The sequence below is a fragment of the Ciconia boyciana genome, chromosome 3, assembly GCF_034638445.1.
Source record: "Ciconia boyciana chromosome 3, ASM3463844v1, whole genome shotgun sequence".
Taxonomy (NCBI): Eukaryota; Metazoa; Chordata; class Aves; order Ciconiiformes; family Ciconiidae; genus Ciconia; species Ciconia boyciana.
The window spans coordinates 56,743,509-56,753,697 of NC_132936.1; positions in this window are offsets into that span (position 1 = coordinate 56,743,509).

A 10,189-nucleotide genomic window follows, 5' to 3' on the forward strand; every position below is an offset into this window, starting at 1 on the left:
GACTGGATCTCAGCACCGACTCTAATGATTATATACAGGACGAATAAGCACATTAGGACCATGGAACAGATTATCCAATTAGTTGTGCAACCTAATCACACAGTTTACCATCCCAGAAGCCCACATTTTTGAAGGAACTTGGGATGAGGTTTTCCCCAGCCCTCGTCCTCCCATATGGTGAGCTCTTTGCAAAATCCGCCTGAGAGAGAGTGGGACCGTTTGGCAAAGAACAAAAAGCCAGATTTCTGAATGTGCTCTTCCCCCACCCACCCTCATCAGCTCTATTTTTAAGTACAAAGCTAGCTCCATATAATTTCCTGGGATTTGACAGTCAGTCATGCTGTTACAGATTTAACAGAAGAGTGGCAGACTTGGCTGGGCTTATTTCTCGGCACAGAAAAGAGAGAGACCTGCCCCTGTAAACACTTCACGGTGTCGGGAAGTAGTATTTGCTGGACGAGAAATGAGCGTGATGCAGGTCTGCCCCCGTTCAGTACACACAACACAAATACTTTCATCATATTTCAGCTTTGATGCAGGCAGTGCCAACAGCTTCAGTCCTGTTCAACTACTGTAGATGAGTAGGCAACTCATTTAGTGGGTTGCTAGTATCTGCAGAAGTAACTGGCAAATGCATCATAAGAGTTATTTGTGATAATACATATGTGTGTTGAGGCTTTCAAAGAGATGGTGTAAAATATGTCCCTCCAGGCCTTCATGGTATACAGCCCCTCCTCAAAATCTTTCAGTCTTACTCTGCCTTGCACTTTCAGAGATCACTTCCAAACTGGTGGGAGTGAATACAGTTGTGGCCATTTCAAAGATGACAAAAACCGGGTGCACAACAACCCACCATGGAGTTGGGGAGGGAGTTCAGGGCTCTCCAGTTTTAATGCTGCCCTGTTAGACAATGCTAAATGTACTTACTACCCATAGAATTGTTTATTTATAGCTTAGTAAGCTGAGTTTTTGTTACAAATTGATTTTATTGTAACAGTGATGTCATTATTACTACTCGTTTCAAGTCTATCATTTAAATTAAATACCTTTAAAAATATACAGGGAGAATCCAAACAGTCCAATTACTTCTATGCTGTGCATAGCTATTAGGAAAAGTGACAAAGAATGGATAAAATTTAAAATGAATGCACTTCTTAGAAAATGACTGTTTTCATAATACTTTTAAATACTATTTTACAAACACTTCAATACTACATAGCTGGCTAATAGAGAAAGGACAGTTGCACTAGAAAAGAGGATTTTATTAAAGACAGCTTTAATTTTTCAAACACCACAGGTTTTTCTGGCAAGCAGAGTATCAGCTTGCCTGCTGAAAACTGTTTTCCCTTGGAAAGAAGAGACGGGTATAGGATATACCCAAGAAAAGACAATTCCTCTTGGCTGACCTAAGCAGAAGTATTGACTTATGTCTCTGAAAGGAGTTCTTTATTACAGCAGGGTAAGTTGTTCAGTAGCTATACAGATGGGTTGTTTTCTGTTGTGGGTTGTTTTTTTTTTTTTCCAAAAAAAAAAGGAAAGGAAGTTGAAATTAGCAGTGAGCTCATAACAGATTTTGGACCCTTAGCAGATGGTAATGAAGAGAGTCATGAGCAATATAGTAAAGAGGGTGATTTTCCACATCTGCAGAATAGGAATGATGGGAATTAAGAAGACAATTCTGAAATAACATTAACTTCCAGACCACAATTAAAGCATAGTTAGCTTTTCAGAAATAAGAAACAGGCTCCTGGTAGGAGGCCCTGAATTTTCATTTGCCTCTTGAACAGCATGAAGTGCACTGTCAGTTCTCACTAAATAGCAACAGTCAAATATAATTTTCTGGATGCTACAAAGAAACATATCTCTGTACTATGAAGTAATGCCTTTTCAGAAACGTGTCAGTATCAGCTTCTAGAGTTCTCATGTTCTCCTCAAAAACTCTTCAGTTCAGAAACTGTTCAAGCTTTCTTTGATGTAAAAGTTTTAGGCAGACAAATAGATTGAGGCGTCTTTCTTTTCTTGCTTGCTTTCATGCAGTCTGGGCAGTCAGTACTGAAATCCATCTTGGGGGCCCAATCCTGTTCTAAATTAAGCTGATGAGTGATTAGCTAAACTCGCATAGGGTCAAAAGAACCATCAGCAAGATTTAGATCATGAGTTTTCCTCATACAAAGTGTTTCAGAAAGCAGTAGACAAAACATAAAGGTTATTTGTCCCCTCCATGAGAATATAGTGACTTTAAGAAAGAGAATAAAAGACAGAATGAGAGAAAGAATGAGAAAGAGAAAGACAGAATGAGACAGAACAAGAGAAGGGGGAGAAAACAAGAAAGAAGGCAAAAAATGAGAGATAAAGAAGCAGAGAGACTTAGAAAGAAAGTGAAAGAAGGAAGAGAAGGAAAGAAGGAAAGAAAAAGAGAGACAGAAAGGAAGAAAGAGAAAGAAAAGGAAAGAAAGAGAGAAAGAAGGAAGGAAGGAAAGAAAGGGAAAGAGAAGGAAGGAAGCAAGCAAGCAAGCAAGAAAGAAAGGAGAGAAAGAGAGAAAGGGCGAGAAGAAAGCTCTGATCACATGCAGTTTTGGAGAGACAATTTCTTCATCTTGGAGAGGGGGAGAGGGAGGTTTGGAGAGTAGCATTATACCCATTCCTCTTTGGAATGATTTATAAAATTGGATATGCAGATAATTCCCATACATATCACTGTAAGCAAAATTGGCCTGGAGACCTCACTAATCAGCAAACTGTAGAGCCTCCAGAAGGCTCAGCTCAGCTGTTCCCATCCTTCAGAACACATCCTTGCTCAACGCTTTGCAGTTTGCTTACAAGCTGAGGTCTTTTTTGTCACAGTAAACAAAGAGAAATTCAAACCAAGCAGCCGACCCTGCTCGCTGGCTATACATAGAGGTTTCTAAGAGAGAGGGAAAACAATCCCAGATAGTCTGAAAGCAAAAGGACATTGCTTAAAGACAATTATTTTCCTCCCCCAACTTGCATTGTCCTTACCCTTCCTTGTATTGGATCATTGTTAAATGAGAGAAAGATACAATAGAAAGCCACAGAAAAAATGTAATGGACATATTCCCTTCTGGGCATTAATATAATCCATCAAGCAGCTACTTTAGTTACCTTGTTTGTGATCTGTCCTTGATTCCATCAGGAAGCCACTTCCAGAGGTTTGCAATTCCACTCACAGAGTCACCCTCCGTAGTGAAACAGTGTTCAAGCACAATTATGTATTTACAAGTGGCAAGATAGTACCACATGTCAACATTTTCCTTCTCAAGACCTAGATGCTACAACTGAAAATCATGCTTTGGCTCTCTACATGCTTCTATCTGGCTTAATTAACTGATCACAGCAATAATCTCTGCTAAAATGATTCTCAGTAAAAGGGTAGGAGCGAGCAGCTTTAGCAGAACTGGGTGAAGCTTTTCACTTAGCTACTACCCAAGCAAGATCCAAGAAGAAAAGATCAGGGACTTTGGCTCAGCACCTTCCTAAGCTAGTCGGGATTTGAATTTTTGGAGACTGAGAGCAGGATTCCGAATAAAGCCTGATACCTCCTAATGCTGCACCAACTACATCTAGAAAAATTGAGACATGGCTTCTTGGGGGGTTAACTGCATCTAGAAAAGTTCAGACATTGGTTTTGGGGGATTGTTCAGGTCACTGTAGAGAAAGACAACCACTGTAAATTTGAGAGCAGAATCTACATTCAAATTCAAATCTTTCTCAGAATCTCCCAAAGTACTTTGGATTTAGAATCACTTTGTAACAAGCCAAAATTATCTTGAAGAGGAAGAATCATTAACATTTGCCCCATTGTCTTAGCTTTTTTTTTTCCCAGTGACCGAATGTCAGTTCAGTCATAAAAGATGATTTTTTCCCTACCTCTTCTACTTGGTGGTGGCACTACACAGCTCGGTATCCCCATCTTTCTAGTATATTCACCAATACAAGAGAATTCATATTTCTGTGCTCCAGCTGGAGGACTGTATGGAACAAAGTTTTCCATGGTAATCCAGTCAAAATGACATGCCCCCATTTCTTAATGTAATGATGCAACACTGAAAGTACTGAAGAGCAGTAAAACGAACACTTAACAGCATTTATGGTTTAAACACATTTAAAACAAAGATCCTAAAGTGTTTTACAAGAATAAACTACACTTCACAACCGTCTTGCTGGAATTTTACATTCTTACAAAGATTTTCCAGCTACGGATTATTTTTATTTCAAGTTTCAACTAGGTAAACTAAGGCATATAGGCCAAGGGTGTATCCAGTGAGCATAGTCAATTAGTTTAAATTCTGTTTTCTTTTTTCACAATTAAAGACATGATGTATGCATAGATCTCCAGTGAAGGTATGATGGTTTATTCACATCGTGCTATAGATGAACGGAGTCCCACGTGTTTATTCAGTGCAGGGCTGGCTTACTTCAGCAGACTAGCGCATATTAGCAAACTGAAAAGGAATGCAGCAACCCATCTCCTATAAACACCACTTGGCTATTTAAGCCTACACTGCACTAGAAATAGACTTATATCTCACAAACACCACCAAATGTCAGAGCATATCATTTATTCATTGCACGCTATATTATTTTCAAATCAGATTTTATGTGTCCCTTACTATATAAAGCTGGAGAAATATTCTCAAACACATGAAACACTTTTGCACTGAGGAATTATACCAGTTTTAAATCAATTTACAGACTATGCAGTGAAGGTCAAACTACAAGGCAGAAAATTCAGATTTTGATTTGGGTCTTGCTCCTGGTTCAGTGACTGACCTCAAACACATTTGTTTTTAACACTGCCTTGCACTGAGACTTCGCTAGCTCTGCTTTCCTTTGTCCTATACCATCTTCTGTTGCTGTCCCTCACATCTCCTGCTTGCTTAAACATGACCTCCAGAATATTGTCTGCTCCAAGCTGGATAAGGACAAACAGCCCCAGTATTTCCTAATGTTCACCCAACCCCTGTTCACCCAGGTGAAGACCAAGTGTAGTCAGGTCTGTAGTCTGCAAACCTTCCTTCAAATGCTGCCTTCTTTTAGCCAAGTAAGGACCATAATGAGTTTTAGTGCCTAGACATGTAAAGATGGTTCAAGTTAAAAAAAGTAACATTTGATGCAGGCAGGCAATGAAGCCTTAGGATACAACCCTGTCTAATTCATCTATTTCGAATTGGCGGTATGAGACATGTTTTGGACTGTACAGTTTTGCACACAGAGGATGTGCTCTGATCTTTTATGCCTCCTCCTCTAGTTAAGCTAGGTTTTCACACCGACAGCAGAGCTATTGTGTGCCTGACATTTACTGCTGGAAATGGATGCTGTGTCTTGGCAATGAATGGAAAATCTGAGCACTAGCAATGAAAAGATATCTTCACAGTGTTCCTTGGTCTCTTGTTAGTCATTCAACGTAGAGGAATATAGCACAGAGGAAACACACTGGGTGAATGTCAGTGTTCCCAGCTCTGGCTGAAGAAAGAAAAACCCTGCTAAAAAAGAGTACAGGCACTGAGCACGACAGGCTCCAGATATTCAGTGCACACCAATGAAAACCTCCCTGACAGCAAAGTCCCAGCAACCCAGCTGGGGTTTATTTGGGAAACATACAGTTTTCCGCATAGGAGAGTAAGTTGGGATGCTTGTTTTCAGGTTGTGTGGAAAAATCCAATTGCTCTGAGGGATTTGTATTTAGATACAGCTTTGTAGCCTGCAGAAAGAAGACATAGTCAACAGGCTAGAAAGCAGAGCATCATCCGGACCAGAAGTTCCCCAGCTTTTTATAACCTCACTTGAGAATGGTGTCCATGGTCTATGTCTGACTGGATCCCAAGGAGCCAACACAGGCTCTTTGGGCAGGCACAGCTCTAAGGTGTTGGATTCACTTACTACTTCACCAGGTTTTATATCACTTACAGACTTCACCAGAAAATGTTTTTCTGTCTGTCTTGATCAGTGTCCTCTGTAGAGAGACAGCAAACACTTTCCCAGCTGACACACCATGCAACATTTTGAAAAGTAATTCACAGACCGCTTCGCATCCCAAATGCTGTGTGTGTGCCCGGCCACTGTGCACGCAGCCTGGCACCACAAGGGGACCAGAGCCAGCTCCAAACTCTGCCTGCCGCAGGCTCCCTCACGATCGGACAAGTGCATAGGGGTCCACAGCTCTTTTCCTTGCAGTGGCTTTGCGGGTAACCATCTGAGGATATACAGAACATGAATGAGCCATAGAACACAAGTCATTTAAAACTAACCTGGATTACCCACAAAAGCATGTAATTCACTGGATTTCTAATCTAGAATTCATACCTCTTCCAAGCCAGAGGCCAAATAAAAAGAAAGAGCTTGGCCAAGGCACAAGATGGTTGTTGTAATCCCCCTGCCCTTAGCTATGCAGTGAGGATGACACTCTTCTGACGGGTGTGTTGTGTAATGATCTTTTGCCTATCATTCTTCATGCAATTAGATTGAAAGCTGCTGCCTAAAAGACATGTTGAGCATTTATGCCCTGTGTTTTCTCATTTTCTTCATATTGAAAAATAGAGAATATAACCAGCCAGTTAAGGTGACACTCAAAGTTTTGCTCTTTTTGCAGTACCATCCATTATAAATGTTACTTACAGCATCTGTATTTAACTTTATCCTTGCTGGCAATGTAGATTTAAAAAGAATTCACATTTTAGCTGTTTGCAGATTCTAAAAAAAATATAATTATTTGGCTATAGAAAAATGATCTGACAACATATCTAAAAACTGTTTCCTGCATGGTTTCAAGAAATCAGGGAAGGAGAGGGAGGGATTTGGTGAATTTGTTTGCAGCTCTTAAAGAAGACTGAACTTAAGCAGAGGCTATCAAGGATTTGACTTCCAGAAATTGTTACTGTATTTCTTTTAGGAAAGAGGAAAAGCTTCTCTCTTTCTTTTATGTCATTATTACAGTTTATCATTACATATGAGCTTTTTGTCAAACAAAATTTTTCTGGTAAATCATGATGAGGTATGGCTTTCGCTCTTAAATGAAATGTAATCAATATTTACATTTTTTCATCACATTTTTACTAAATAAATTCTATCCGTCACTGAACAGTGTGTTTAGTACACAATGCAATTTTAAAACATGCACAAAACCACTTCTGCACACAAATGTTTCCGTGGGAGAGTTAAAGCTGTAGTAATTTGGCACCAGAGCAACAGAGTGTGAGGCATTTGGCAAGTTTTTATATTGGACAAGCAAGAAAATGTGGTTATCTGGAAGAAATAATTTAGGATAGATAAAATATTTACACAAGACCAAATCTAATCAAGGTGCTTGCTTCATGAAGGACGTTTACATCGGCGCTAGGATACTAAAAACCACAAAGGATGCACATGAACATAAAACCAGACAAATGCATTTACAAATCAGGTTCCAGGTCACTGAACAAAAGATGTTGCCATTGACACATAGTCACTGGTCTATAGAGATGTATCTAATCTTAGTCTGATTTGCATCAGACAGATGGCATTATTTTGTAAAACCCATTGTATCACAAGACCTGACATCACCATTGCCATGTCTGCAAGGTAACAACTACTTAATAGGTAACAGATTCCAGACGTGGTGTTTTTTTACCCCTAGAACTCTCCAACAGGACACACAGGAATATTAATGGGAAGCCGGCACCGCTGCCTTTTTGGATGGCGTACCTCTATTCACTTAGCTATCCGTCAAGTGCAGCATGAATAGGCAACGGCAGTGCAGCTCTCCAGGACACTACAGAGAGGGAGAGAGATCCATCAGAGAAAATTACATCAGCAGATCTACAGAGCATAAATGATAGAGCCAGCAGGGCCCAGTTTACCTTCCTTTATACCGTCATGATGCCATTTGATGGAAACCAGCTGCTCTGGTCATGTTCTTCACACTATACCCAGCCATGCCAGCAGGACACGCAGACAAGACCTGAGCGTCTGATGATCTTATGATTTATTTTGTTTTCAGTAAATTTCATATACTATGTAGATTGACATTCTTGCAATTAAAACGAAGAATCAATATCAAAAAATCTCTCACTCAGATGTTTACATGAAATGTAAACTGATAAAGACTGATTTCCACAAGCTACATCAGCACTGCAAGTACAGTATTAAGCCCAGTAAAATAAGATTTTTTAAAATGTATCTGCCCATTTCACAGTCTGAATACATCTCTAATGACACTCCATCTCCAGTTATTCAGAAACTTGTTGTCAAATATAAATTCTCTTGGCTTGCTTTACCAGAGGAATCACCACATACATCCCAAATCAACAAATCACTAGGTAATTGGTAATGATGGTTATCAAGTAACTGATAGAAAGCGTTGCATACATAGGACTAGACTAAGCTTAGAGAAGAGAGGTATGAATGTCCCACCCCCATTCCTAGATTAGCACTATTAGTGCTCTTAGTAGTGGGATCGGTGGGATAAGATTTTTTTTTCCTGGGAGGAATAAATCAAGATCAGTTTAGATGTGGGCTTGTTCTCAGGTGATCCCTGGGTCTCCAAACAGACAACCAGTTCCCTGAGCTGCTCAGTGTACCGGGAAGCCTGGCTCCACAGGGGCTTGCCTGGCAAAGCCTCCAGCCCCAAAGCTTCCCTGTGGCTGCCTCCTTGGGCTCACCTCTCGGGGGACAGTTGTCCCCTGTCCTGCCTGGGGACCCCCCGGAGCTGGGGTGGCCTGGCAGCACATTGGGCCAGCAGGCAGCAAGCCACATCACGTGTGGAGTCACCTCTGAGCCAGGCTGCCTCCCCACTTGCTTCTTTGCTGAACTTGCAAGCAAAATGGATGTCTTGCTGCAGAAAGCCTCGATTGCAGTGCATCAAGCGGTCTTCTGCTGGAGAGTCCTGCCAGAAAGCACACAAGCACTGCTCCTGCTGCCTGGCAGACAGCCACTGCGAAGCAGCAAGGTGTCCAGCCAAAAGAGGTACAAGCTTTACCCTCAGCGCAGCAGGCTTTTTGACGGGAGCTGTACTCCTCCTGGGCCAGGAAATGCCCAGGCATGCTGTCCTTTCCTGCTGAGACAGCGCAGCTACACCTTGTCTTCTGAACCGGATGCAGTCTGGCTCAAAAAGTGATTATCACAGTAAATTTTCCCAGGACGGAGGCCATTTTTTTTATTTATAGCGAGATAGCAAAACATACTATCAGAAGAGATTTTATACAAACACGTTTTGATTATTTTTCTAGAGCACTCACAAAAGCTGTTGTATTTGGCAATGAATTTAACAGTTACTTGTGTTGTTCAACTCTTTACCCTTAAATAACTTTCCTAAATTAATTAGCTGTATTGTTTTATCTGTCTGCTCCGTGATGCTTCTGCAGGAAAAGTGACCGCCGGTATGTGCACCTCCCATATTTGCACACTGTAATCGTTAGAAAAGAAACAGGAAAACCCACCCCTTTGAATTTTGCATAGCCTAATGCATCCCCCAAAATAAGAGCACTGAACAAAACTTTCCTGTCATTTTATCTTTTACTTCCAGGGCCAGGTTCAGAGCACGTTTTGTACACAAGTCAGTGACAAGAGTCCCAGCTGCAGAAAGTGCACTGGCTGCAGCAGCAGACAGTAGCTGCTATCTGCTCAATACTGGTAAGTCTCTGGAGGTCCCATCTAGAAAAAGCCACACAGGAATCCCAGGAGAGATGCATTGTTTTAGATGGGCTATGTCTACCTTTCACCAGTAGCTTTCTGGTTTTCTTTCCCCTCTTCTCTATTTTACATCATTCCTCTTAGTACTGAAATTACTTCAGGCTTAGGATCTAAATCCAGGGACTTCTGTGAAAGTTTTGACCCAGACCTGCATATAAACCTTGTGAATCCAAATGTGATTTCTATTTGTGCCAGTTTTGGCTGGGGTAGAGTTAATTTTCTTCACAGTAGCTAGTATGGGGCTATGTTTTGGATTTGTGCTGGAAACAGTGTTGATAACACAGGGATGTTTTCGTTAATGCTGAGCAGTGCTCACACAGAGTCAAGGCCTTTTCTGCTCCTCACCCCACCCCACCAGCGAGTAGGCTGGGGGAGCACAAGGAGTTGGGAGGGGACACAGCTGGGATGGCTGACCCCAACTGGCCAAAGGGCTATTCCATACCATATGGCGTCATGCTCAGCATAGAAAGCTGGGGGAAGAAGAAGGAAGGGGGGGGACATT